This window comes from Myotis davidii, unplaced genomic scaffold, assembly GCF_000327345.1.
Source record: "Myotis davidii unplaced genomic scaffold, ASM32734v1 scaffold726, whole genome shotgun sequence".
NCBI classification, from domain to species: Eukaryota; Metazoa; Chordata; class Mammalia; order Chiroptera; family Vespertilionidae; genus Myotis; species Myotis davidii.
This window is the reverse complement of record NW_006297808.1, coordinates 829,215-835,502: the sequence shown is the minus strand read 5'-3', so window position 1 is coordinate 835,502 and position 6,288 is coordinate 829,215. Positions and strand designations below refer to the sequence as shown.

The 6,288-nt window shown below is 37.0% G+C and overlaps 1 protein-coding gene across 1 annotated transcript in view; it reads right to left on the bottom strand.

Annotated features, from left to right (window-relative positions):
- Positions 1–6,288, bottom strand: part of BAZ1B (bromodomain adjacent to zinc finger domain 1B) — a 69,514-nt gene that overhangs the window by 10,238 nt on the left and 52,988 nt on the right.

Here is a 6,288-nt window from a genome sequence, read left to right as displayed (position 1 = left end):
AAGGTCCCAGGTTCGATTCCGGTCAAGGGCATGTACCTGGGTTGCGGGCACATCCCCAGTGGGGAGTGTGCAGGAGGCAGCTAATCGATGTTTCTCTCTCATCGATGTTTCTAACTCTCTATCTCTCTCCCTTCCTCTCTATAAAAAAATCAATAAAATATATTAAAACAAAAACAAAAAACATCGGGTCCATTATGACAGCTGCTAGTTTTTCCACCTGTTGTAATGGAGAGCTAACACATGGTACCACAGACTTTCTTTAAAAGAGTGCTATTGAAAACAGATAGAAAATGGCTAAAATGGGCTTTGCTGTCCTCTAGTGGATAGTCAGATGCACACCTTTTCAAGAAAATGTCTTAGCCTAAAGTAATGCTTTTTTACTTCCTTAAGTTATTTCTTATAAATTTTAAATCTGAGTACTCAATAGCTCATTTGGCCTCTAAAATAAAAAAACTGAGCCCTAGCTGGTTTGGCTCAGTGGATAGGAGTGTCAGCCTGCAGACTGAAAGGTCACAGGTTTGACTGCAGTCAAGGACATTATAGCTTGGTTGCAGGCTGGTAAGGGTGTGTATGGGTAACAACCAATCGATGTGGCTCTCACACATTGATGTTTCTCTGTCTCTCCCCCTCACTTCAACTCTCTCTAAACATCAATAGAAAAATATACTCCAGTGAAGATTAATAAAAACACTGGAAGGGATCTTCAAAACAGGCTCATTTAACCTCATTTTAAAAACATTTATTGTGATAAAATTTATATATTGACAAGTTCACCTTGTAAAGTGTACAATCAATGGTTTTTCATATATATTTACAGAGTTGTGCAACTGTCAATATAATCTTAATTTTAGAACATTCATCATCCCCAAAAGAAACCTTGTACCCACCCCATTAGCACTCATTCCCCATTCCCTCCCCTCCCCCACCACATTTACCCAGCCGATAAGTAACAATTTATCTACTTGTGGGCTATAGATTTGTCTATTCTGGACATTTCATATAACATCAGGCCTTCTATGACTGGCTTCTTTACTGCGCATGCTTTCTAGGTTTATCCACACCATAGCATATATCAGTACTTCATTCCATTTTAATTGCCAAATAATATCCATTGTATGGATATATCACACTTTGTTTATCCATTAATCAGTTGATAAACATTTGGATCATTTCAATTTTTTGGCTATTCTGAATAATGTTGCTAGGAAATGTTTGTGCACAATTAGGTAATATTCATTTATTATTTTTCGTGGAAAGAAAGGTTACCCAAGGTCTCACAGCAATTAAGGGCCAATTTATCCCGAACCAATGCTCTTGGCATTATACATACTAATCATCAGTGTCCTATCCACTGATTATATCCACTGAGTTATCCATCTAGACCAGCCTAGACTCCAACCAGCCTCTAATTTTGAGGGCAATAACATTAGGCACTCAAGATTTGAAAGAGCATCCTGGTCTTCTCCCACTGCACAAAATTCTAAACAGTCCAGCACATTAAAAAACAAAACCTTATCATAGTCAAAACAGTATGAGATTTTTTTTTTTTTGGTTTTGTTTTAAAATATGTTTTTACTGACTTCACAGAAAGGAGGAAAGTGATAGAAACCAATGAGAGAAACATTGATTGGCTGCCTCCTGCACACCCCCCTACAGGGGATCAAGCATGAAATCTGGGCATGTGCCCTGACTGGGAATCGAACCAGCCACCTCCTGGTGCATGGTATGATGCTCAAACAACTGAACCATAGTGGCCGGGCAAAGCAGTGTTTTCAAAAACAGATCAAGAGCAGCAAAATAAAAATTTTGACATTCAACACATCCAGTAAATACTCTCTGATGAAAATTTCAAATTCTCTAGCATGTTTAAATAAAGTTGGTCCCTAGATAGAAGTGAGTATAACAGAACCAAAAGGAAACCAGTTTACATGCAAGTCCCTCCGCCTAACAGTAAAAAGGCAGTATATCTTGGCAAAACTATAATGAGGCCTCAGACCATATTTTTCCACAAAGAATGTATAAAATGTAAAAACAGATAATCAGGTTGTTAGGACAAAAGGAGCCAAACTAAGCAGAGAGCCTAACAGAATCCAGGATTTTGCCAAATTATACCATGTCTTTCCCATTTAATACAAGGAAATGAAATAAACATTAAATATTCAAAGTCAATAACTATTACAAAAAAGATAATCGAGAGATAATCTACTTTTATAATAAGGAAACTGAAGCCCAGATTAGAGACTGATATTAGCTCATGCAACAACCTAATGCCAACTAAAAAAAAACCCTGGCCCATGCTAAGTGGAAACCGTCAAAGCAAAGGACAGTGGAAAATTTCAGAGCTGTGTCAAAGTTGACCTTTGTTTGGTAGGGAACTGAAGGACATAATGCCATTTTAATGGAGAACATTGTTGAACTACTCAGTAGGCAACCTAATTGATTTTCCATGAAACTCTTCCGTGCTTTCCATTTGTGTACAATGTGTCTGGGCCCCAAGATTAAACCTGTAAAGTGTTCATATTTTTCCCCCCATTCAAGCTAAGAATCAAGTCTCATATGACAAGCTAAGAAGAGGTTACTTCACCATGGGGTTGAGCACTAAAAATAAAAAATATGTAAGAAATCTACATCTAGTTCTTAATAAGAAAATTTATAGGTAAATAAATAGCAGAGAAAGATCATATCAAGAAAGAGGCTCTTCTGTATAAAACTGAGTTAAAAACAAAACCCATGTAATATTCAGCAAAGGAGACTATTAACTATCTAATGTCTTAGACTTCATCTAGGTGACCTGGTGGCCATATAATCATTAAAAAGAACACAAGGAGGTGAGAATTAATCCTTGTACGATAATGACATATATGTGAAGTCTCTAAGCCTAAGTCACAAATTAATTGTTAAACCTTTATTTAACTGTGTCTTAGTTCTGTTCTGCTTACTCTCTTCCACAAAATAATCACATACTGGTATCACTCTTGGCCCAGGAAGAAATTTAGGGGGTACCTGACAACGTGTTCAAATACCTGAGGAGCTTTGGACAGTAGACTCATTCTATGTAAACTGAGAGGGCAGCTGTAAATGACAAGGAGGCCAAGTTCAGCCTATGCACCTTTCCATCTGATTAACTCCAATTTATTCTTCAAAACCTAGCTGATATGTTCTTCTCCTCTGGGAAGTCCTCTCTAATTTGCCCCCAGGTATCCCTGGTGACTCAGGTACTGCTCTTTTTATCATCAGTACTTATAACACTACTATAACTATCTCTCACACTCAAAATGAGTTCCTTGGGGGCAGAGACTTCTGGCTTTTACTCATCATTGTAACCTGCAGACTTACCACAGTGACTGACACTAACAAGCTCTTTCCAATTGTTTATGAAACAAAAGAAGGGAGAAAAGGGGAATTCAAAAATAGGGGAAAGTATGCTACTGGATAATGCCTGGGACTTCTTTAATGTACTCTTTTCAAATTCTTACGTAATTTTAAGCAGAAACCTAATACACAAAGCAGACAAAGACAGCTGCTGATTATTTTAATAAAGAAAAAACAGGCTAGGTGAAAAAGGTGAGAGAATTAAGCAAAACAAACACAAAAAAAACCTCAGACACAGACAACAATACTAGTATATAGTGATTACCAGAGGGAAAACGGGGTGGGGAGAGGCAGAGGAGAATATAGGTGTAGGGGGAAATAAATAGTGATGGAAGAAGACTTGGGGCCCTAGCCAGTTTTGCTTAATGGATACAGCATCGACCTGCGGAATAAAGGGTCCCAGGTTCCATTCTGGTCAAGGGTACATGCCCGGGTTGCAAGTTCAACCCCCAGTGGGAAGTGTGCAGGAGGCAGCTGATAGATGATTCCCTCTCATCATTCATGTTTCTATCTTTCTCTCCCTCTTTCTTCCTCTCTGAAATTAATAAAAATATATTTTTTTCAAAAAAAGACTTGGGGAGGTGAACACATAATAGAGATGATGTATAAATTGTTAACCCCAATAAATGCAATTAAAAATATAAAAATTATTAAAAAAAAATTTTTTTAAGGAAAAACCAGAGACATCCTAATGTTCATTAGTAAGAAATTAAGATGTCAGAAAAATGAACATTTACATGGACTCATAGGAAGGGGAGACAGATGTTCAGGATATGCTGATGAATGAAAAACTGCAGAACATTATGCAAAGGATTCCATTCTATAAAATCCACAAACCCACAACCTTGTATGTATATAGAAAACACATCAAACTATTAAAGAGTGGTATTCTTGGGCAGTAAAACTAGAATAGGAGTTGTTTCATATTTTACTTACCTCTCACTTTTTACTTACAATGAACATGTTACTTTTAAAATTAAAAAACAAGAGAACTGGATACACGCATGCAAAACCATTAACTTGGATTCTTACCTTTTACTGTCTATAAAAATTAACTAAAAAAGAAAACAGGAAAATGCTTCATGATACTGAATTTGGCAATGATTTCTTATATAGGACAGCAAAAGCAGAGACAACAATAGAAAAAATAGATGTTGTACATTAAAATTTAAAACTTTTGTGCATCAAGATATTATCAATAGAAAGAAAGGGCAGCTCATGGAATAGGAGAATATACTTGCAAATCATATATCCAGAACATATAAAGAACCCATAGAGCCCAGCTGGTGTGGCTCAGTGGTTGAGCGTTGGCACGTGAACCAAGGGGTTTCTGGTTCTAAACCCTAGTCAGAGCATATGCCGACGTTGTGGGCTCAATCCCCAATAGGAGGAATGCAGGAAGCAGCCGATTGATGTTTTTTATCTGTTTCTCAATACCACTATCCTTTCCTCTCTCTCTAAAATCAATAAAAACATTAAAAAAAAAAAGCCATACAACTGGACAACAAACACCCAAACAACTCAATTATAAAATAGCCAGAGGACTAGATAGACATTTGCCCAACGATAAGACATATGGCCAATAAGCACATGAAAAGATGGTCAACATCACTAATCATTAGGGAAATACAAATCAAATCCACAAGATACCACTTCACACCTTAGGCTATTATCAAAGAAACAGAACATAACAAATGTTGGCAAAGATGTGGGAAACTGGAACCCTTAAGCATTACTGGTAGGAGGGTGAAATGGTACACCCACTATGGAAGACATTATGGCAGTTCCTCAAGAAATTAAATAGAATTCCTATGTAATCCAACAATTCTATTTCTGGGTCTATACCCCAAAGAATTGAAAGTAGGAACTAGAACAGATAGTTGTACATCCATGTTCATAGCAGCATTATTCACAATAGCCAAAAGGTGGAAGTGACCCAAGTGTCCATCCATGGACGAATAAACAAAATGTGGTATTATATATATATATATACACTAGAACATTACTGACTTAAAAAGGAAAAAAATTCTGGCACATATTACAATGTGGGTGAACTTTGAAGACATTCTGCTAAATAAGCGAGTCACAAAAGGAGAAATATTCTATGACTATACTTTTTTTTTTTTTTTTAAATATATTTTATTGATGTTTTACAGAGAGGAAGGGAGAGAGATAGAGAGTTAGAAACATCGATGAGAGAGAAACATCGATCAGCTGCCTCCTGCACATCTCCCACTGGGGATGTGCCCGCAACCCAGGTACATGCCCTTGACCGGAATCGAACCTGGGACCCTCCAGTCCGCAAGCCGACGCTCTATCCACTGAGCCAAACCGGTTTCAGCTCTATGACTATACTTACAGTAGTCAAATATACTAGTATAGACATAGAAAGAAAATGGTGGTTGCCAGGGGTTGTGGTGGGGTGTAAAATGAGTAGTTTAGTGTTTGCAATGAACAGTTTCAGTTCAGGAAGATGAAAACTTCTGGAGATCGGTGATGATAACAGTTAAAAAACAATGTGAATATGCTTAATGACAGATCTGCATTCGTAAAAAAAATAGTTAAAATTATAAATTGCCTGTTATGTATATTTGACCACAATCTTTTTCATTTTTACTTTTTTAACTGAATTTATTGGAGTGAGACTGGTTAACAAAATTATATAGGTTTCAGGTGCACAATTCTACAACACATCATCTGTACACTGTATTGTCTATTTTACCAATTTCTAAAAATTTGAAAACTATTACCACCTTTTTAAAAAAGGGAAAGGGGAGGGGGGCATTCTGACCCATTACCTAGTCCTAGAGATAGGGCTGTGTTTCACAGACCAGTCTGAAAACCACAAACTTCAGTGAAAATGACAAACATGGTTCAGGGAGTAGTGTTTACAGTAGCTAAAAAGCAGAGGGTTTG